Genomic DNA, 24,295 nt, shown 5'->3' on the forward strand with positions numbered 1-24,295 from the left:
TTGGATCACTTTGTGAATCTCTTATTGTAGTTCTCATCTATGGTCTTTTTGAGAATTGTTCATTTAATTCATTCAATGCACTATCATTATTATTAGTTACTGCTGTTATTATTATTTTCGTCACCATCATCATTAGAGACTGGGTCTTCCTAGCTTGCCATGGTTGGAAGTACAGTGGCCATTCAAGACTGGATACCAAGGGTGATCAGTCAGTAAGAAAGCTTTAATCTATTCTGTTTTTCTAACCTGGGCTGGTGCCCCATCTTAGACATCCTTGTGGCTTTCTTCTTCTGCAGGGCTCACTGTATTCATACTGGACTTTGTGGACTTTGTGCATATGTCCAATCAGTTTGAGCCTTCCAGTAGTTCTCAATCCCCAATATCAAGGCCTTAGCCTCTCTAGCAGCAGGGAGGACAATATGAGCTATCACATCTGGCCAACACATGTGTATTCAACATTTGTTATACATCAGACTATAAACTTCTAGAAGACAGTGTTCCATCTGATTCCCCTAAGTACTTACCTTGCAAATAGTAAGTACTTATTAAATTCCTATTGAATGAAAAAGTAGGTATTCAATAAATGCTGTAGTGAGAATGCAGTGAGAATTTTGATCATGCTTAGACCACCTGGGATTGTATCTCTTTCTGCAGAGAAGCTGGGAACCTGTATCCAGGAGAACTGCGATGACAAGTAATGGAATTGCTTCAGAGACACAAGAGTATTCATGGATATTCTGTTACCACTTCTGACTGGCCTACTGCATGGCTAAGAGGTTTGATTGTTTGTTTGTTTGTTTTTGTTTTTGCATTGTGAAATTATGAGCATCTTTAATCAGCTTCATCATAGTCTTTGTTCCATTCTCATCTAGGGGAGCTCAGAGACTCTTGCTCCAAGCATCTAGTAAGACCATTTGTCAAAGTAAATAGCATTAGGGCCGTCTTCCACCTCTGAGTCCATTTGGCCCAGAGATATCAAGCCTTTTTGGTCCTTTCTTTCATTTTAGTTTCAGGAAGTGACTAGAGCTATGTAGAAACTCTAGCTAAAGTTTGAACCTAATTGAACACTCCAGGTGGTATAAGAAGAATTATGCCTCCAAGGTATTGGGGAAATATTTTTTTTACATTTATTTTTGCTACATATTTGAAGTAAATATTCCTTTGTAGAATTGATTGGTATTAAATGATAAAAGGGAACTGGGTAGCTGGCCTTGTAACAATGGAGGAAATATAGCTAGTAGGGGCACAAATGAATGGAAGTAGATAAAAGAGATCCTATGATCCCTTAGGGTCTCCTAGAACTCGGAGGGAGAGATGAATATTTCCTGACCATGAGATAATAGGGTCAGAACATATACACTCTAAATAAACCAAAGAATATAAGAATACTAACAGCTTAGTGGAATTCTAAGGTCACGTAGTTAGTAGTGATGCTAGAACAAGAAACTAAATGACTTTATTTTTTGTTCAATAATTCAACGTTTGAAGTCATAGTCAAAGTTAACTTCACCAAAAGCCCTACTCTGACTCTTTTGTGCTAGAGATATGACCCTGGGTTCTCAAAGTTTATGGTGGAAGAGCTCAAACTCTGTCAGGCCCTACTAAACAGGAAAGACATTGAGTATTGCCAAGAAGTGAACTGCATATCTGCTGTCTAGGGATCAAATTAGCCAGTTTCGCACAGGTTCATCATCAGGCTGGATTCAGGGTGCTGAATTTATTGGAAATAGCCTCTTTTGGTGGTTCTTCTAGAGGCATTAGATCTGCTTTAATGAAGAGACTCCCATCAACCCACCTGCCACCGGTGAAACTACAGATCATTGAAATATTAAAATGTATCATTCCTTCTGGGACAATTCCTCTGCTTCCTTAGAAGATTACTGCTATTACTAACTTCAGACTTGTATTGGGTGCTAGGTTTCTGGAACTTCCTTCATCAAGTCTCTCTCCACTCCAGTCTGTTCTCCATTCAACTAATGTGTTTTTTTTTTCTAAAATACAAATCCAATCATGTCCATCCCCACCCTCAAAGTCCCCTTACTCCTGTGACTTCCTATTGCCTCCAAAATCAAATGCAAAATGCTCTGTTTGGCATTTAAAGCCAGTCATAATTCAATATCCTCTTGTCTTTCCAGTCTTCTTACACCTTACTCCACAACACATACTCTTTGATCCAGTGACTGGAGTCCTGGACATGAACAAGACTCTCCACAGCTCAGCTCCAGGCATTTTCTCTGGCTGTCCCCTATGCCTGGAATACTCTCCTTCCTCCTCTCAGATTACTTACCTCCCTGGCTTCCTTTAAGTCCCAATTAAAAGTTCAATTTTTATAGGAAGTTTTCCTTTAATTTCTGTTCTATAACCAAAATGAGACTAAAAAAAGGGACATATATCTTGCACCTAAGTATACTGGGGAGAGTAGGATAAAGCTTAAAGTACAATTACAAAGAGACACATTATACTCAGAGTAGAGAATATGTATGGCAAAGGGGTGCCTCCCAAATTCTGGCACCAAAAAGACTTTTCATATTTGGTGGAGGAATTCTGGATTTCATTGTGGGTTATGACATCAGTGATTGATGACTTGCTCTTCTGGTTGGCTCCTCACAGAACACAGCACCTTGGGTGAACTGGACAAACCTACTACTGAGCTAGGCTGTCTCAGCTGATGCTTTTCAATCTCTCCATATGTTAAATTGCTTACAGGGTCACTGGCTGGGTGCATCCATCTCAAAGTTGCTTCCAAGTCACTACCTAATACCAACGGCAATTGCTACTAACTGCCGTTGACTCTTCTTTCTCCTCTGGCTGTGAGATCCATAGATCTCCCAAACTTACAAAGTCTCTGCCTGGCCATATCCACCTCACAATACTTACCTATGATCAAGAAAGAATAAACACAAAGAGAGAAGTGGGTGGCCATGTGCCCATAGCCTCCATGACTGGATGAACAAAACAGCTAGCTATCCTCTCTCTCCCTCAGGGAATTACATTCTATGTAGAAGGTGGGAAAACAGATACATAGACTTCCCTTTTCTTAGGAAAACTGCTTTTTCTTGGTATATCTCTTTGCTCTTGACTGGAGATATCTCCTTCTGTTCTAGTATCTCCAAAAAGAAAGTCCATTGGCTTCTTTCTTTTTAATTGTCTTGGTCCTTATCTCAGTCTTTTCCTTGGTCTTTGTCTCTCTTTCTGTGTCACTTTCTCTACTTCTGTCACTCCCTTAATGGTCATTATTACCTTTCAGGGACTTAATTTCAATTCTCTGGGTCATGGTGACCATTTAACTTTGAAATAGTTGTTTTACATGCCATTCAAGATGTTGCCTGTGTATTGTCATCTACCTTACCTCAAATGATCTTATGTCCTTTTGATTAAGGACTTGTCCACAATTACAATGCAATAAGAGGGCATCTGGTTTAATATGTGATTGAGTAATTCAATGACTATATTAATTGGGATGGTTCGACATCTTCCCAATTACATTCCCATTTTTTTGTACTGAATTAGAAAAAAAAATAATAACAAAATCTATTTGGAAAAACAAAAAGTCAAGAATATCAAAGGAAATAATTTAAAAATGTAAAGAGGTTTAGCATAACAGATCTTAAGTTATATTATAAGGTAGTAATTATCATCCTGGCTAGGAAATAGAAAGGTAGAAAAATGGAATAGAGTAGAGATAAAATTTACAGCAGCAAATAAGCATAATAGACTTGCATTTGAAAAGTATAAAGATAAGATTTGGGGATAAGAATTCATTATTTGGTAAAAATTGTTGGGAAAACTGGAAAGCAGTATGGAAGAAAATGGGCATAGAGTAATATCTTACACCAAGATAAGGTCAAAATAGATACAAGACCTAGAGATATTATAAGAAATTAGAAGAACAAGAAACATTATTTTATCAGACTTATTGCGAGGGGAACAATTTATGAATAAGCACGAGATAGCAAAGTTAGGTGTAAAATGGATGATTTTAATTACATTAAATTGAAAAGTCTGAATACAAATAAAACAAATATAGCCAAGATCAGAAGAAAAACAGAAAACCGGAGAAATTTTTTATAGATAACTTGTCAGGTAAGGATCTAATATCTAAAATATGTAAAGAATTGCCAAATCTATAAGAATATGAGTTATTCTCCAATTGATGAATGGTTAAAGGATATGAATCCTGAAGAAATCAGAACAATTTATAATCATGTGAAGAAATTCTCCAAACCATTATTAAATGGAGAAGTGCAAATTGAAATAACCTTGAAATATCATTTTGCACTTTTCAGACAGGCTAAAATGATAGCGAGGAAAGGTGATGGTTGTTGGATGGGATGTGGAAAAATTGGGACACTAGTTCATTATTGGTGGAGTTGTTAACTGATTCAACCATTTTGGAGAGCAGTCTGGAATTATACCCAAAGAGTTATTAAACTACCTATGCCCTTTGACCCAGCAAAGCCACTACTTAGTCTATTTCTGAAGATAATTAGGGAAAAGGAAAAGAACACTTATGTTCTAAAATTTTATAGCATCTCTCTTTGAGGTGGTAAAGAGCATGGAATTGCAGAGATGCCCATCAAGTGGGGAATGACTGAATTGGCTGTGGTATGTGATTGTGATGGAATGCTACTGTGCTATATGAAATGATGAGCTCAATGATTTTAGAAATGAAAAACGGAAAGACTTGCATGAAATAATGAAGATCAATGTGAATAGGACCAGGAGAATATTGCATTAAGTAACAGCAATGTTATTTTAAGAATGACTTTAATGAGCTAATATAATAGAAATGACAATTCTACCTAAGTTAATTTGCTTACACAGTGCTATACCAATGAAACAATCAAAAAATATTTTATAGAGCTAGAAAAAATAATATCAAAATTCATCTGGAAGGACAAAAGGTCCAGAATATCAAAGGAATTAATGAAATGCTAGGGAAGCTGGCATAGCCATGCCAGATTGTATTTATATTGTATATATTATATTATATTGTTTATATTGTATATATTGTATTATAAAGCATCAATCATCAAAACCACTTGGTACTGGCTAAGAAACAGAGGGGTAGATCAGTGAAATAGGTTACACAAGACAAATAATAGTCAATAATTATAGCAATCTACTGTTTGATAAACCCAAAGACCCCAGATTCTGGGATAAGAACTCACTGTTTGACAAAAACCGCTTGGAAAACTGGAAAATAGTATGGCAGAAACTGGGCATAGGCCAATGTCTCACACTGTATACCAGAATAAAGTCCAAATGGGTACATGATCCAAGTATAAAGGCTGATACTATAAACAAATTAGGGGAGCAAGGAATTGTTTATCTGTCAGATTTATGGAGAATCGAGGAATTTATGACCAAACAAGAGATAAAGACCATTATGAAATGCAAAAAAGATAATTTTGATTATAATAAGTTGAAAAGTTTTTGACAAAGTCAATGCAACCAAGTTTAGGAGAGATGCAGTAAATTGGGAAAGAAATTTTATAACTAGTGTCTCCGATAAATAAATAAAATTTCTAAAATGTATAGAGAACTGAGTCAAATTTACAACAATACAAGTCATTCCCCAATTGATAAATGGACAAATGATATGAACAGGCAGTTTTCAGAGGAAAAAATTAAAACTATCTATAGTCATATGAAAAAAATCCTCTAAACCACTATTGATTAGAGAAATGCAAATCAAAAAACTCTGAGGTCGCACATAACACCTATCAGATTGACTAACATGACAAAACAGAAAAATGATAAATGTTGGAGATGATGTGGAAAAGTTGGAGCTGATCCAACCATTCTGGAGAGTAATTTGGAGCTATGCCCAATGGGTTATAAAAATGTGCTTACCCTTTGACCCAGCAATACCATGTCTAGTCCTGTATCCCAAAGAGATTATTAAAATGGGAAAATGACACAATGCACAAAAATATTTATGGCAGCTCTTTTTGTGGTGGCCAAGAACTGGAAATCAAGGGAATACGTATCAATTGGGGAATGACTGAGCAAGTTTTTTTTTTTTTAATACAATGGAATAGTATTGTGTTATAAGAAAAGATGAGTAGGAGGATTTCAGAAAACCTGGAAAGCCTTATATGAACTGATGCTGAGTGAAGTAAGTAGAATCAGAAGAAAATTGTACACAGTAACAGCCACAGTGAATGATGACTGATTTTGATAGACATAGCCCTTCTCAGCAATGGAAGGATATAAAACATTTTCAAAGGACTCATGATGGAAAATGCCATCCACTTCCAGAGAAAGAACTATGGAGTCAGAATGCAGAGTGGAGCAGACTATTTTCTCTTTTGCTTTGTTTTGTTATATTGTCTTTTCTTCCCATGGTTTCTCCCATTCGTTATAATTATGCTATGCAACGTGACCAATGTGAAAATTTGTTTAATATGAATGTATGTGTAGAGCCCATATAAGATTGCATGCTGCCTTGGGGAAGGAGGAGGAGAAAATTTAAAACTTATGGAAGTGAATGTTGAAAACTGAAAACAAATAAATTAATTAATTGAAAAAAAAGAATGACTTTGAATGAATAAGTTATTTTGACTATTATAAATACCCAAATTAACTATAAAGGGCGCATAAAGGAAGACTCTATCTGCATCCAGATAAACAACTGAAAAATAGATGTATATATAGAATAATCATATATATATATGCCTATTTATATCTAATGGTAACCATCTCTAAGGCAGGGGGTAGAGGGAAGAAAAAAATGAAATTTACACAACAATTTTGTTGTACATTTGAAAAGAATAGCAAGTTATATATTGTAGATTTATAATTTTATGTGCAATCATCTTTTTATTGTACCATTTTATGGAAATGCTAGTTTTATTCCACAAATTAAAAATAAAGTTAAAAAAGAAGATTTAAACTATGGACTTGTAAGTTATGACACCAATAAGCCTCATTTTCCTCAATGTTCTCTTTCTGCCTAGTTGTTAGGGAGCAACAATTGTAAGATTTTATTTCTCTTTTCTCTCTTCCTTCTGCCTTTCTTTCCTTCCTTCTTTCTGTCTTTCTCTCTCTCTCTCCTTCCTTCCTTTCTTTTTTTTTCTTTTTTTTAAGCAATTGGGGTTAAGTAATTTGCTCAAGGTTACACGGCCAGTTATTTCTGGGTGTGGTGCTAAGTATCTGAGCCCGGATTTGATCCCCAGGTCATCCCGACACTGGAGCCGGTGCTCTTACTCACTGAGCCACCTGGCCACGCCTAAGCAATTGGGGTTAAGTAACTTGCTCAAGGTTACACGGCCAGGTGTTTCTGGGTGGGTGCTAAGTGTGTGAGCCTGGATTTGATCCTCAGGTCATCATGACACTGGAGCTGGTTTGTGCTACCTGGCTTTCTTTCTTTCTTTCTTTCTTTCTTTCTTTCTTTCTTTCTTTCTTTCTTTCTTTCCTCCCTCCTAACTTCTCTCTCTTCCTTCCTTCCTTCCATCCTCCCTCCTTCCCTTCCTCCTCTTCTGTCTTTCTTTCTTTCATTACATCTTTATTTGTCAAAATTCTCTGATGATGAGTCTTCAGTTTTTATTAAATTTTAAATTGCACACCTGCTTTGAGACAACGTCATGTGGAAAGATCACTGAGTGGCTGAAAGTCAAGAGGTTCCCAGTGGGAGTCAGTTTCGGGTCAGTTTCAGTTTTGTCACTAGTTGCAGTTGCATGTTGCATAAGTTTGATCAGGCCAATGAATCTCTCTGGGCCTCAATTTCCTTGCCTATTTAGTGAAGTGGTTAGACAAAATGGGATAATTTTTCATATATGTGTGCATGTATATGGATACATGTGTGTACACTTGTGTGTGTGCATATGTGTATAGACACATACATATAAATACACAATGACATATATACACATATACACAATGATATATACTTGATTATATATAGACACATCTTATTGTCTATGTATATATGTGTGTATACACATAAACATACACACTCATAAATATATGTGTGTATATATAAGTATCTGTGTGGATAGAGCCCTGGACTTGGAGTTAGAAAAGTACTGTCCCAGATACTTGTCAGCTATATGATCCTGGGCAGTTATCTATCCTCTCTCAGTTTCAGTTTTTTCATCTATAAAATAAAAAATAATAGTTCCTACCTTACAGAATTTTTTTGAGGATCGAATGAGTTAACATGTGTAAAATATTTTTGCCAACCTTAAAGTGCTTTCTATAAATCTATAAATGTTATCTATCTATCTGGTATGCTCATCTGAAAATTCAGTATCTACACAGTAATCTACACTTGGATTTTATGCTAATTTGAAATGAATTTACTATTAGATAAGGTATGTATGCTGTCTTTTCAGGCTATAAGAAATATCCTCTTCCAAGTGGTATTGGTTCCTCTTTTTCTAGGTCGCTAAGATAGTTCAAGGGGTGGGAAAGTCCCTAAAAAGCCACTTACTAGAGCTCTGCTGTAATAATGAAATCAACTTACTTCATCAATGTCCAAGCAGAAATGTGTGACAACAGATTCCTTCTAATGAAATGCTACCCAAGTCTGTGGGAGTTTATAAAACCATGGATCAATTTTTGAATAATTCCACACTTTTTTGGCAGTCATGCTGCCTTTTAATTCTATGCATGTTCTTGTCCATAAGAGGTACTAATTCAACCAAACTTTTTATTGGATTATAGGTTCTATAGAGTAGTTCACCTAGGTACTCTTTTTGTTTATGTTGTCCCATAACAGAGACATGATGCAATAGGTCTCCATAAGGTACTTAGTTTTTTTTTTAAATTTTTTTGCTATATTAAATGGGTGTTGTGACCTTTTCAAACTCTTTCTAAATGTTATACCAGTTATGTGTGTTTATAGGTATAAGGTTGGGAAATGGTCATTCCTTGTGCTGTTTCAGATTCCAAACACAAAACATAGAAGAATTGGAAAAATAAGTAAGAGTGAAAACTCTGGGCAGATTCATCTTATATGGATGTTCATCTTAGAGCTGCCCATCTGAATGCTATCTACTGAGTTTATTCCTGCTTTCTAGTCCCTACAGAAATGTTCCAGTAGCAGTGAGAGTCCTGGGCATATATAAGAGAATTCTACAGGACTTCAAGAAAGGAGCCTTTCTTGGACATGCCAGACTAGAGAAAACCTTTCTAATGTAGGCTTAGAAATGGCATTGGCACAGGCTAGCAAAACCATCATTGTTTAATACCCACAGTTAAAACCTCACCAACACCTTAGTTAACCCTTATCCTAAGAACTGGGGCCATTTTAGTTACTATGCAATTTGCCAGTTTCTATATCATGACAATCTTTACTATTGCCCATTCTAGGATAGCTTTGTATTATTGTTATTATTTTCATTACATTTTTGTCAGATATATCTAACTCAGAGGACTGCCATAAAACTATGGAACACAGCAAAAGTCTGAAAAAGAATTTTTATAAATGCTCATAAAGATTATAGGGTTCTGACTTTTTATTAACCTGGTCACTGCAAACCTTGTTCATTCAAATTTGGGAAAAGAACTCATTGCCTTAATCTATTCAAAATCTTTCAAGTTTAAATTGCCAGGAACCAATCAAAATGGCTTCCTTGCAAATAACTTACAGTTAACCACATAGGATTCAGTAGGATTAAGCTAAACCTTCTTTTGATATCTAACGTGTTATGCTTCCAAAGCATTTGGTGGCAAAGACAAATAGCTAAAGTGCAGCAAATTCATATGCATCCCCAGTGGCAACTGATCTTCAGGGCAGTGAGCATGGGAAATAGAGAATTCCTATTTGTGTTTCTGCCAATTTCTTGCCATGTTTCCTCATCCAAGCCAGAATTGCATTGCTAAAGATTCCACAGTGGCCAGTGAAAGGATGAATGGAATTTAGTTCTCTTTTGTGAGCTCTGGGAGGAAAGAGAAAGGACACAGTAAAGCTTTTATTGACCCAACTCCAAATCCAGTGTGTCTAACTAGGAAATTGTTCATTCAGATGAAAGCCAAAAAGCATCTAGGCCTCAATGTGGCTGAGACAGCAAAATCAATTCAGAACACAACAGCTCTCTTTAGTAAGTATTCAGAGGAGAAAAAAGTGGGTCTGACTAAATCAATAAATAATATTGAGAGCAAAGCTGTTGGGTGATGCAGTGGTTTATTGTACGCCAAGAGCCATGTAAGTGATCTGCTAGGGAGAAATTAATATTCTTCATTAGAAAAAATTAAAGAGATAAAACCACCTGTCTTCAACATAATGCCACTGTATCATCATAATCAATTACTATTTTATTTGTACTAATTTTAGTACAACTCTATTTAGTATTGAGTCCCATATGGTTCAAGTCTCTCACCTGATCTTACTATAGGATAAATGCAGTCTCCCAGTTACTCATACAGCTTTACTTTATAGGGTTGTTATGATGATAGATAGGATAGTATTTGTACAAAGTGTTTAGCACAGTGCCTGGCACACAGTAGGTGCTAGATAAATGCCTATTTCCTTCCCATACTTGACACTGAAATGTGCATTTGTATAACTATGAGGTGAGAATATTGCTGTTTTATTTTTAATTAAATGTCATTGTTTTTACTGCTGCTTTGGCACTTGGGTAGGCCTTTAATTTAATTGGAATAGGTAAAGATTTCACCAAAGCAGATTATAACCCTTCCATGCCGTGTCTTCTTGTGAAACTCTTCTACATGTTTTTCCCATAAATCTTCTTTATAAGGTTTGCCAAAACTCTAAAACAAAAACAAAATAACAACCTTTCCCTTGATACTCTTGATATTCACCATGATTCTCAATAAACAGATCGCCTACTTCCTTTTCCAGTCATTAATTATCTTGATAATATTTTTCATGCCTCTTCATTTTTTAAAATGCAATATGTTGTAGCCTTCTTAGTCTCAGAGTATACAAACTTTCCACTTGCCCCTTATGTTATCTTTAAATTTTTCCAAGTTTGATGTCTCATGAGGGTATTAAGAATTTTAAATTCTTAAGTAATCTGCCAACATTAAGTTATCTCTTGGTACTCTTCATGTGTGATCTTTGCCCGAGTAGATGAGTTAACACAATATTGTAGGAATTGAACCACACACATCCATATCGACATTTTTACTATTAAATGAAACCAGAAGTTCTATAAGGGCAACTTTGAAGAAATTAGTTCAAACAATATCTAAATAGACTGCTATGACTCATTCTAAAAAGAAAGATTTTATTTTCAGATATCTGTTTCTATTATGTCATGGAATCAAATGTGCCAATAATGGTACCTTTTTCATTAGATTCTGGGTCACTGTATCCAAATCTCATGAGAGATCATCTGACCTGTCCTATTGACAATTTTTTAGCCTTGTGCAGACTCAACATTAATTGTTTCCATTGGTTACATGTGTTTGGTATCTATTTTAGATACATCATATTTCATTTAATAAGTGCCACTCAAATACAGGCATTCAAAAATATTTACCTTTGGCAATTACCTCATCATATTTGGTGGGTATTTGGAGCAAAGTATCTTATCTGATAGAGCTCTTTATAAGCATATTTATTTTTCTTTGTAGTTTGCTTTCAGGAATTCCACTCTTTTCTGATGATAAGATAATCATTTGAAATATAGTGAACTTTAAACCTTTAGATAATTGTTTTTGTTTCTTTTGTCAGTATACTACTTTAAATATATTAAGTGTTTCAGGTTTTATAGGAAGGTGAACACTTTGAATTCCCTATTTAAACAGTGTATTCAATTGTCTGGGAATATCAGTCAGTCAATAAGTATTTATTAAGCACCTACTATGTGCCAGGCTCTGTGCTAAGCCTTGGGGATACAAAGAAAGATCAAAGATAGTACTAGCTCTCAAAGACTTCACAGTCTAATGGGAGAGACAACATGCAAGCAACTACGTAGAAACAAGATAAGTGGAATTAAGGCACATTGTGATAGATTTCTTATAAAAGATGGGGTTTTAATTGGAACTTGAAGGAGACAGGGGTGGAGATGAAGAGCAAGATCTTCCCAGAGTAAAGGACAGATTTGGAAGATAAATGGTTTTGTGTTGGGAACCAAAAGGGGAGCATTGTATTGTATGAGGTTACTAGAATGTAGAGAGATTATGAAGGGCTATAAATGACAAAGAGGATTCAATATTTGATCCTGAAGATTAAAGAATGATATTGGCGTTTATTGAGTGTGGTGAGGGGAGGGAGAAGACATAGTCAGACCTGTACTTTAGAAAGATTACGTTGTCTTTCTAATATTTTCCTAATTATATGTAAAAGTAATTTTTAGCATTCATTAAAAAAATTGGAGTTCCAAATTCTCTCCTTTCCTCCCTCCTCATCCTCCTTATTGAAAGGTGAGCAAGTTGATTTAGGTTATATATATATATGTAGTCATGCAAAACAAATTTCCATGTTAATCATGTTGTGAAAGAAAATACAGAACAAAAAAAAAACAGACAACAAAAATGAAGAAAGTAAAAAAAAAGTATGCTTTTATCTGCATTCAGACTCTTATCAGTTCTTTCTCTGGAAGTGGATAGCATTTATCACTATAAATCAAAAAGATCAATTTGAATGTAATATGTCCTTTTTTTTTAACATGGCTGAGGAAAATCCTATTGATTTCCAAAATAGATGGAGACCCAGACATTATGTTCCATATTTCAATATAGATACTAAATATGCATCACTCTCATTTCTTTACTCAACTTTTCCTATACCGCTCTTATCTCTCTCTCCCTTAAAACTCTTTTAAGAATTCTCGCTGGCCTTGGTACAATTAGCATTTTTCTTTGAGACTCTGCTTATAGCTGTTTTCACATTGCTCTCTTCTTTTAAGTTTCTGTCTTCATTTTCACTGCCATCAAACTAACTTTTTATTGTCAAGTTATTTTTTGTTTGTTTGCTCTTTTTTCCAGTGCATTTCTTCACTTTGAACATTATGATAAAGTTGGTCTCTTCATACCTGGGGTGGGGAACCATTGTACCAAGCTTTAGTCTTTTACATGCAGCTGTTTTCAGAGTAGCTCTTGGGGTCTTCAAGTTTTAGGTGCTTCCAAGGTGGTGTTATCTTGATAGAGGTGTGTTCCTTGCTCTCCTGGTCTGTGCCCTGTTTTTTTCCCAGGAAGGGACCCTGTTCCTCTGCATCCACAAGTATTGTTTTTCCTCTTGGCCCTGGGACTATGACCAGGTCCCCTGATCTCCAGCAGGTGCAAGTTCAAGCATTCCTCTTGACTCTGTAACTCTAACCAGCACTTATATTTCCTTGTGAATGAAGATAAGAGCTCTCCTCCATGCTGGAACTGTGACCCATTACTGCTTATGGGCAATGGGATTGTCAGTCAGCATCACCTGCACCCATTGTTAGCAAAAAGTCCCCTGTAATCTCTCTCTCTCTCTTTTTTTAAGCAATCTGGATTAAGTAACTTGCTCAAGGTTACATGGCCAGTTATTTCTGGGTGTGGTGCTAAGTATCAGAGCCCAGATTCAATGCCAGGTCATCCCAACTATGGGGCCAGTGCTCTTACTCACTGAGCCATCTGGCTGCCCCTTGTAATCTCTTTCTGAGCAATTGTTCTACCCCCTTACCACTCTGGGTGGAGACCTTCCAAAGTTGTTGTTGTAATTATTGCCTCTAAAGTCCTCTGTTGGTACTTCTGCCATGTTCTAGGATTGTGCCCATCATGGTGTTACAAACCTTTTCTGTGGATCTCCTGAGTTGTCTTAGGCTGGAAAATTGTCTCCATGTGAACTTTCATTGGCTCATCTGCTCCAAAATTTGATTTGAGGCATTATTTTAAAATTGTTTGGAAAGGAATGTTGGGAGAGTTCATCTGGGTCTGTACTCTGCAATCTTAGCTCTGAGCGTATCACTTATTTTGTTTAGAATTTGTTGCTTAACCATAGACATGAAAGATATATGATCTTGTTTTCTTCTCTCTCTCTCTTTTTTAAAGCAATGGGGGTTAAGTAACTTGCTCAAGGTTACATGGCCAGTTATTTCTGGGTGTGGTGCTAAGTATCTGAGCCCGGATTTGATCCCCAGGGCATCCCAACACTGGAGCCGGTGCTCTTACTTGCTGAGCCACCTGGCTACCCCTTCTTCTATTTTTTTAATGACATCAAATTTAATATTCAAATTGTCCAACCATTTTAAAATTATTGTAGAATGTGGTATAATATACTTATCTAATCCTAAATTCTGCCAGACTTTTCCAGTTTTCCCATGAATGGAAAGTTCTTTCCTAGTTTATTTTTGGGGTGTTTATCAAACACTGGGTTGTTGAGTTCAATTATTTTTATTCTTCCTTCTCTAGCTGGCTCTATTGATCTATTTTTCTATTTTTTAGACCAGTACTAAATATGTTTATAATTATTGCTTTATAATATAATTTGAGGTCTGAAAGAGGTATTCCTTGCAGAGAAGCTCTGAAACAATTCCACAGGGATTCCAGAAGGGACAATGGAATAGGAGGGAATAACAGGATCTAGACCATGAAGGAGTAGACCTGAGATAAATCAGGATGATAGTACTGTAAGAGATATCCCAATAGTGACCCTAAATCATTGATATTAGGGGAGTGAGAGGTAGGAGGTTACTATCCATACATTTGGTGAAGAAACCATACTAGAGGGTTCTATGATGAATGAGTATTTTATTGGTATAAGGATAGTAGTGTTAACTTCACTCACATGACACTCCAAACCCAATGAACTGATTGTCTAAGAAGTATGTGAAAATAATAGGAAGCTCTGTCTGGGTTTCAGAGTTAAAATATATATAGTTCAATTCTCCAAGTTCTATATAACTCACAGCCTTCTTCTAAAATATCAAGGGATAAAGCATATGTAGAAGACATTCTCTCACAAAGCAAGTGTTTAGCTCTCAGACTTTTAGGTCCCCCAAATTTAAGCACTTTAGTACCTTTGTGGTCTAGAACTTGGGATCACTGGTGGAATTAAAGGAACTATATAGTTTAAAAACCCATGAGACACTTCTTTTTTCAGGTCCTGTCATGTTTATTTTAAAATAAAACTAATGATTTGTATTTATGGCCATGATGTTGTGCAAGGGTTTGTGTAAAACAAAATGACTCTTCTCTAGGACATCAGCATGTGTTATTTACCCAGTGCCAAGCCATGCATATGTGAACTCTGAGGGACTGCCATTTTATGGGGAGAAATTTTAGTAGTCTTTTTCTTTGCTATCAAGGACTTTATGCACTACAGCAAAATGACATCAATATGTTAAAAAATGAAGTAAGAGAAGAGTATTGAGGCATTGGCTAGAGGAAGGAGAAGATGTGGTCTGACATCTCTATTAAGTTGAGACAAGTGTAAGACATATAGTTCTAAATGTTCCATGAAAACACTGAAACTGAACCAACAAGGAAAGGTCAGGGGTGGAAAGGTGGAGTTGGGTCTTGTAGACAGATGGTTAACTCCAGTCATAAAAAATGATTTTCTAGAACTATGTCCTAGACTCCCAGGTGTCTTTTCTTCACACCCAATTTCTCAGTGATCTCATCCATCTTTTGAGTCTGTGGATTTGGGAAATCTAATTATTACTAGTCTGGTGATTAGGTTGCTATGTCCATCTGTTCTTTCATACTGTGGGTGGAAAACCATTAACTCATCCTAATTCTGTACTGAAGAAAATTTTCAGTAATATTTTTCATTAAACATTGCTAATACCGAAGGTCATAACACAGGAAAATAAAACCAAAATGAATGTATCAATATATTTTAATGCTCAATAAAGTAGAAACAGAGGTTTAGAGACTAATATGATAAAATAAAGCTATATTTTATATGTTTTGTTTAATGAAAGAAGCTAATTAAAAACAATTTCAACTAGTGTTTTTCAATTTGGTGTTCATATTGAAGTGATAGCCCATTCTTTGGTCTTCTTTGAGGGTTCTCCCTTTCCTTCAGCTGACCAATTTGCCAAGCTCTGCTCATACCAAGGTTAATTGTTGCCCGAATACTTGTGACTGTTAAATATTTGATTGGTGCGGTTTCAATTTTGCCATCTGTGTGGATAATCATTTTTATTATCTTGACAGCACAAAATGAAACTTAAATATAAAAAACATTAATATTGGGGAAGTGGCAAATGAGAAGAGGTGTCATTGGAAAAGAACAACATGGATCTGAGCTAGCATTTTCATTTCTATTTAGTTTCCTGAATAATATCAATTATATTTGCATCATTGGGTGGATAGCACCATGGGACAAAATTCTAAGACTGGTGCAATGATACTTTTCCAGGGTTCCGATGGTACCTTTGGCTAGAAAAGACATTGTTTTAGTGAAATAGTCCACATAAGAAAAACATGATGATAGAGATATGGAAAAATAGAATATCTAGAGAGTCATTAAAGGGAATTATATAAACCAATATAAAGTGGCAGACAAGTAACAGATGGAAGAGGATTGGAATACTTGGAAAGGACAAATACCAGGATACAGAGTTTGGCATCCCTGCAGAGAAGGAATACAGTAAGTCGATTATCATACCATAAGCAAATTCCCTAAACTCATGAATTAGTTATCATAAATTATAAACATTAGGCTTTAAAGAGGACATGAAGAAAGATGACCTATTTTAACTGATGTGACAATGAATAGTAAAAAAATCCAAGAATAATAGTATCTGGTATTTGTATGGCACTTAAGGTTTATGAAATTCTTAGCACTCATTATTATTTCATTGGATCATTATAACATAGATAAGGAAACTGAAGCTCAGAAATGAAAAATAGCTTATTCAAGGTCACATAATTAATAAGTAGCAAAACTGGCACTCAGATCTGGGCTGCTGCATCCAAATCCTAGAATCTATTTGCCATAACATAGTTAAAGCAAACAAACAAACAAAACCCCAAACCAACAAAAACAAAACAAAAACCATTTCCTTTGTTGTCAAATGGGAAGTGAATTTATTTTTTAAAAATCATATAACATTTTTTGGGGTGGAAGAAGAGATTAATCTTACTATGTGAGCTTGTTACCTAAGTCGATATATAAATAGGGGATGGACTCTCTTTGGCCCTCAGAGGCCTCCTTCCTTTTACATACTAAAGTGTTGACTTTGGCAGTATTTTCGTATCTAAGTATACTAATAAAGTTATTGAAATTTAAAATACAAATTGCGGAGAGTAAGCTGGAATAATTTTATGGAACTTTGGAAGGATCTTTGGATTGCAGAGGGCTAAGCATTTTTAGAATTCACTGAAGACTCTGTGTGAGAATCTACACAAACAGAAACCACGGAGCCCTTTTTATGGGCTGATAATTTTTGCTTCCAAACTAGTATTTATTTGTGGACTTCCTCCCAGACACTCCAGGAATTTTAATGCTATTTCTTACCTGCTATCAAACTCAAAATGGAACTTTATTATTTACCCAGTTAAACTTTTTAAAGAGATAGCTGCAATAGGGCTACTGAAACTGGGGTTAACACAGAGAAGAATGACTCCTGTGAGCTCCTTGGGACCAGAGGTTATCCTTTGCCTTTCCTTCTATCCTTCCCCTATAGGCATTTGATAAATTGCTTGTTGATGTGACTTGACCTGGAATCTTCAAGTTATAAACTCTGTGAGCTGTGCTTCACAATTTTCAGAATTTTGAGTTGGGGAACAGAATATTCAATCAATTCAACATTAGTCTTAATTATTTAATGAAGGAAAGCATTTTCATTTTATCTAAAGCTTCATTCTTCTACATATTTACTTCAGAAGGCACTAGATTTTTTTTAGGAAGAAATACAAGGCTCCAGATCCTTGAAAGATCTCTGAGAAGCAGTGAGAGGAGAAGCAGATTGGAGTCTGAGGATATAGGCTTGCATCTTGATTCTGACACTTGCTATTCTGAGGTCTCAGTTTCCTCATTTGTAAAATGAGGGAAGTGGACAAGAAAACTACTAAAAAGCCTCTTCTAAGTCTATAATCTTATTTCTAAATGACTTCCAAATTCCTTTCTCTTTCTATCATCCTGAACAAGTTCATTTAAATTCTCGAATGGACAATGCCCACTCTATGCAGTAACTATGGGCTTTCTATGACTTTCTGTGTGAGTGCAAGATTCATTCCTGCTGTATATAGAAAGTAGAAGTAGAAAAAAAAATCTATCAATCACCACTTAAAAGAGATCCTACAAGGAAAACTCATAGGAATATCATAGTCAAATTCCAAAAGCCCCAGCTCAAAGAAAAAAATATTAAAAGCATCAAGATTAGAACAATTCCAAAATGATGGTACCACAACTAGAATTACACAAGACCTAGCAGCAGTGACAGTAAAGGACCACAGGTCTTGGGACACAACATATCAAAGAGCAAAACAACTGGGGCTCTGGCCAAAAATATTATACCTTGCAAAATTAAGTATTATCCTGAATGAAAAATGGATATTTGATAAACTCTCAGACTTTTAAGACTTTGTTTTTAAAAAATCTTAAGCTTAATAGAAGATTTGACATATAAGAACCAAGAGAAATATAAGGTACATAGCAAAGTCTAATGATTATAAAGGATCTGTAAGAACAGATTGTTTAGTTTTTATGTATGTAAAATGTAACACAAATGTCTAAGATTCTCTTAGAATTAATAATTGGGTAGTTTAAAAGAAAGAGTGGGGTAAACCTAGTCTGATATGGATTTAAAAATAAAACGATTTAGGAATAACTTAGAGGAGTAATTTTATATAAATGAGGTACACGAAGAAGAATTGATACAGAGACATTAGTTTGGGGAGGAGGGCTGGTAGTTTTGGTAATCTACTTTTATCTGGAATGGGTTTAAGACGGAACAATACATATATATTTAGAAGAGTATAAAAGTCTTCTAAATTCAGAAGAAATAAAACAGTAGGGGTATTTGGAGGGGGAAATAGGTAAAGTAGGGGTATAGAAGGGTGTTTAAATTTATGGGAATGGGAGCATAGGGATGGATCCTTATAGGGGGGGTAGGAAAGTTATAGGAGGGCAAGGTAGTGGGTAGAAGTAAAGTAGAGGAGGCAGAAGAGACAGGAAACAAGAGATATGTACATACATAAAAAACAAAACAAAACAAAGATCAGGAGTAGAATAGGTTTGAGAAAGTAGATGTCTATGTATGTATGCGTGTATATATATACATATCTATATCTATATCTATAACTATAGAGAAACTGATGTAAACTTTATTGTAGCCTTCTAGGGGGAGGTGAGGGGATGGAAAAGAAGAACAAAGTAAAAAAGTGCACAACAGAGAATAAAGGAAACCTGACCAGGAAGCAAAGAAAAGATGGACAATTCTCAATGCAATAAGCATTATTTATCATATAGACTTTCTTGAAATGAAAATTTATTTTTACATATTTCAAATCATCTCTTATGTTTTTCTATGCACACAACATGCTTGTTTTTTTCTTTCTAAATTTGCATTTAAGTTCCAATATTTAAGTTTATGATATATTTTTGTTTCTTTTCTCTATTCTATATTTGTGTTCAGGCTGTGCTTGAGTCTAAAGTAAAATTTTCTTTTTTGTGTTTTTTTTTTGCTTTTTGGAGGGCAATTGGGGTTAAGTGACTTGCCCAAAGTCACATGGCTAGTGTGTAAAGTGTCAGGCTGGATTTGAACTCAGGTCCTCCTGACTCCAGGGCTGGTGCTCTATTCATTGGGCTGTCTAGCTGCCCCCAAAGTAAAATTTTGAAAAAGAAAAAAAAAGATTCATTCCACCAGTAAATGTTATTTAGCTGTTCTTTAGGCTGTGAAGTGAAAATATCATTTTAAGTTTGACTCTGAACACTAACTCTAGTGATAGAGTAATAATGCACATTGAGATTATATTTAGCTATGGAAATTTATCCTCTAGAGGGGCAAAGCAAGATGGGAATCGTTTATGGTATGATCAAATAAGAGAGTGAAAGAAGCAATATAATGTAGGGATCATATTACAGATTACCATGCCACTTGGGGAAAAATAAATGATGAGTTCCTGACCAAAATGACAAGGCTTGGAAAAAACCAAAATATTATCAGGATGTGGGTCTTTAGGACAATGACTTTCAATTAACAAGCATTTATTTTCTTCTCCCTGTTGCTCTGCTACCCAATTTAAAAGTAAAACCTTTCATAACATATATTTCCATATTGGCCATACAAAAAATTATGACTCATTCTGAATCTTAAATCTGACTTCTCTTTGAGGAGGTTGGTAGCATAATTCATCTTCAGTTCTCTGGAATTGTTGTCAGTCCAAGTTTTAGAGAATCAAATTGTAACTACTTAATACAATCGAATTTTGACTCAGCTTGCTACTAATTTCAACTTTTAGAAGCTAAAGGTAGCAAAGATATGGATTATTAGTCTAGTTCTAACTTGGACCAAAAAATAAGAAGGGACTAGTTGCAAGAAATAAAGCAAGTGGTAACGTTATGAGGTAGCAACCATGCAAAACTAAATCCAGGTCTAAGTATAGGAATCTCTAAACCTAGGTTGACACATGCTTTAGGAAAAGGTGTTAATTCTATTCCTGAAAAAAATTCTGGAATGTATTATCAAAGAGCGGGTTTTTTGAGATTTTAAAAAATAAATTATATCATAGTGATCAAGGGCATCTAAGTGGCACAATGGATAGAGTGCTAGGCCTGGAGTTGGGAAGATTCATCTTCCCGAGTTCAAATCTGATCTCATAAGCTTATTAAATATGTGACCCTGGGCAAGTCATTTAACCCTGTTTGCTTCAGTTTCCTCTTCTGTGAAATGAGCTAGAGAAGGAAATGGTAAATCACTCCAGTATCTTTGTCAAGAAAACCTCACATAGGGTCATAAGGAGTAAGACGACTAAAAATGACTGAAGAATAACAGTAGTGATCACTGAAAACAAGTCTGGTTCCATCAAGAGCAGGATGAGATAGACTAAACACGGTTCATTGCTGATCTTACTAGATAGTAGATTGGAAGAATTTTTATATACCTAGTATTCCTAGATTTCATCAAAGTATTTGAAAGATTCTGATGCTATATTGTAGACAAGATGGTGATATGCAGTTGAGAAAACAGTGCATTTAGAAAGATTCCAAACTGTCTTACTGGACACACATAAAGATCAATATCAACTTAGTGGGAGATTTCTAGCATGGGGAGTAGCTTAGACACCTATTTCTAATGGAGGGAGTACCTTAAGCATCTATTCTTTTTGCCCAATATATTTTTATTTCATTATGTATTTCTCAATTTCATGTATAATATTTTTAACATTCATTAAAAAAATGAGTTTCAGATGCTCTTCCACCATTATTCTCCTCTCACCCTCTTCGAGAAGGTAAACAATTTGATATAGATTATACATTTAATGTCATATGAAACATATTTCCATATTAGGCATGTTACAAAAGAAAACACAGAGAACTCCCCTCCCCCCAAACAAGAATAACAACAACAACAAAGATAAAATAAAATATCCTTAGATCTACATTCAGACTCTAACATTTTTTTTTTTTGCTTTTTGGAGGGCAATTGGGGTTAAGGAAATTGCCCAAGGTTACATGGCTATTTTTGTGTGTGTGTGGGTGTTAAGTGTCTGAGGCTGGAACCGAACTTGGGTCTTCCTGACTCCGGGGCCAGTGCTTTGACTCTATCATTTCTTTCTCAGGAAGTGGATCGAAATTTTCATCATACGTCCTTCAGAATTATCTTGGATCATTATATCGTTCAGAATAGCTAAATCATTCATAGTTGATCATCAAATAACATTGCTGTTGTAGTGTACAGCAATATTCTTCAGTGTTCTCCTAGTTTTACTAACTTTGCTTCATAACAGTTCAGATGTTTTCTCAGCTTTTTCTAAAAGCATCCTTCTCATCATTTTTTATTACACAATAGTTTTCCATCACAATCATACCACTTGTTCATTCTTTCCACAACTGATGAGCATCCCCATGGTTTCTGATTCTTTGCCACCATGAAAAGAAATGCTAAAGCTATTTTTGTACAGATAGATCCTTTTCATTTTTCTTTGATATCATTGGGATACAGACCCAGTAGTGGTACTGCTGGGTAAAAGAACATGCACAGTTTTATAGGCATTTGGGCATAGTTCCAAATTGCTTTCCAGAATGGTTGAACCAGTTCATTCTTTTCTGTAATCCTAGCCAATCTGATAGGTCTGAAGTAGTAACTCAGAGTTATATTAATTTTCTTTTTTTTTGCTTTTTTTTTTTGGAGGGCAATTGGGGTTAAGTGACTTGCCCAAGGTCACACAGCTAGTTTTTCTGTTAAATGTCTGAGGTCAGATTTGAACTCAGGTCCTCCTGACTCCAGGGCCCGTGCTATATTCACTGTGCCACCTAGCTGCACCTATTTACATTAATCTGCATTTCTCTAATCAATAATGATTTAGAGCATTTTCAAATATAACTATACATAGCTCTGGTGTCTTCTTCTGAAAACTGCCTGTTCATAATCCTTTGACCCCATTATTTGAGGAATGCCTCATATTCTTTTTTTTTAAAGCAATTGTGGTTAGGTAACTTGCTCAAATTACATGGCCAGTTATATTTTGTGTGGGTGCCAAGTATCTGGGGCTGGAACCGATTCCAGGTCTCCCGACTCCAGGGCCGGCGCTCTTACTTGCTGTGCCACCTGGCTGCCCCTAATGCCTCATATTCTTATAAATTTTACTCATTTCTTCATTAATTTATCAGGGAAACTTGCTGTAAATTCCCACCCCAACAAGTTTATTCCTTTCTGTCTAATCTTCACTGAACTAGTTTTGTTTGAGGAAAAATGTTTTAATTTAATGTAATCAGATTTATCCATTTTACATCCTGTAATGCTCTCTATCCTTGTTTGGTCAAAAATTCTTCCCTTCGCCATAGATTTAACAGGAAAAGTTTTCCATACTCCCCTAATTTGCTTATGATATCAGCCTTTATGTCTAAATAATGAAATTATTTTTAACCTTATGTTGGTATCTAGTGTGTAGTGCTGATCTGTGCCTAATTTCAACTGAATTGCTTTCTAGTTTTCCTGTAATTTTGTCCACTTATGTCAAATTTTGTCCCAGCAATTTTTGAGTTCTTATCCCAAAAGTTTTTATCTTAGGGTATATCAAACACTAGATTACTATAGTCATTTACTGCTGTGTATTGTCTACCTAACCTATTTTATTGATACACCATTCTATTTCTTAGCCAGTATCAGATTTTTTTTTTGATGATTACTGCTTTGTAATACAGTTTGAGATCTAGTACTGCTAGGGCACCTTTCTTTCCATTTTTTTTTTCATTGATTCACTTGATATTCTTAACCTTTTGTTTTCTCATATCAATTTCATTTTTAATTCTTTAGCTCTACCAATAGGTCCCTGTTATGGGAATGTGAATTTAAGATCTTCCCTGTCCCTAGACCCTTTGATAGGCTTAAGTGCATCTGGAACCTGTGTCAGGAGGCTTGGTTTTCAGGAATGTTTTTTGATTGGGCAGTGGGTCAAGAGGGTTGTTACATTTTCTGAGCCAGGAGATGGCTATATAAACCCTGATGTGAGGCTTTGTTTTGGGGCTTACTTTGAAAAGTGTTGTGTGATTTGACCAGATGAGACTCTGGGCAGCTGTCAAGCCCCCCTGTTTTGAAACCCCAGATGTTGATGCTTCCCTCTCTGGTAACTGACTAGGTATGGATATAATAATCAGATAGTTGGAGGCCTGTCTGCTTGATCTGTCTTTTTGTCTTCTTGTAACTTCTGCCTGTAACTTGTTTGTATTCTCTGAAGGTTGGAGTGCTGACCTTTTTCTGCTGAAATAGATAAATGACATATGTTTGATTAAAGCAAGATTGTTAACCCATTTTAAGTTGCTTTCCTTTAGAAAACATATCATGGAACCTGTGTTGGCAGCACCCTTGGTATGGGAGGGTGCTTGCTGCTATACTGACTATCTATTTCCTTTGGATAGTATCAAATAGTTGGAACCAACAACCCACTTCTGGGATACTTTTGTAGTCTTCTGTAATCTTTTCTCCTAAGTGACAAGCTTCTTTATAACTATTATAACTACCCCCGCATCTTCCAAAGACCCAGAAAGACATTAACTACAAATGATAAAGCCTAAAACTTCAGGATCCCTGAGATACTGAGATAATGGCCTGAGAGATAAGGGGAGTATACAAGAGAGGGGAGTGGAGTTTTCCTAGAAGCAATGACTTCTAGGAACTAGTCTTATAGAGCTGTTATTCAATTTGTTCCTAAAAGAACTGCCTTGCGGTCTGTTCTTTTATCTATCTTTCTTTCTTTCTTTCTTTCTTTCTTTCTTTCTTTCTTTCTTTCT

At 35.6% G+C, this 24,295-nt stretch overlaps 1 long non-coding RNA gene across 1 annotated transcript in view; it reads left to right on the forward strand.

Annotated features, from left to right (window-relative positions):
• The first annotated feature begins 487 nt into the window (after positions 1–487).
• LOC138141791 (uncharacterized) overlaps positions 488–24,295 on the forward strand; it is a 53,691-nt gene continuing 29,883 nt past the window's right edge. Inside the window, exons 1-2 of the long non-coding RNA XR_011163268.1 lie at positions 488–534; positions 655–776. This is a non-coding gene — a long non-coding RNA (uncharacterized lncRNA). The remainder of the gene's footprint in view (positions 535–654; positions 777–24,295) is intronic.

This window comes from Petaurus breviceps, unplaced genomic scaffold (genome assembly GCF_028583685.1).
Source record: "Petaurus breviceps papuanus isolate PSGF00001 unplaced genomic scaffold, PetGlider_PUasm1.0 90491, whole genome shotgun sequence".
NCBI classification, from domain to species: domain Eukaryota; kingdom Metazoa; phylum Chordata; class Mammalia; order Diprotodontia; family Petauridae; genus Petaurus; species Petaurus breviceps.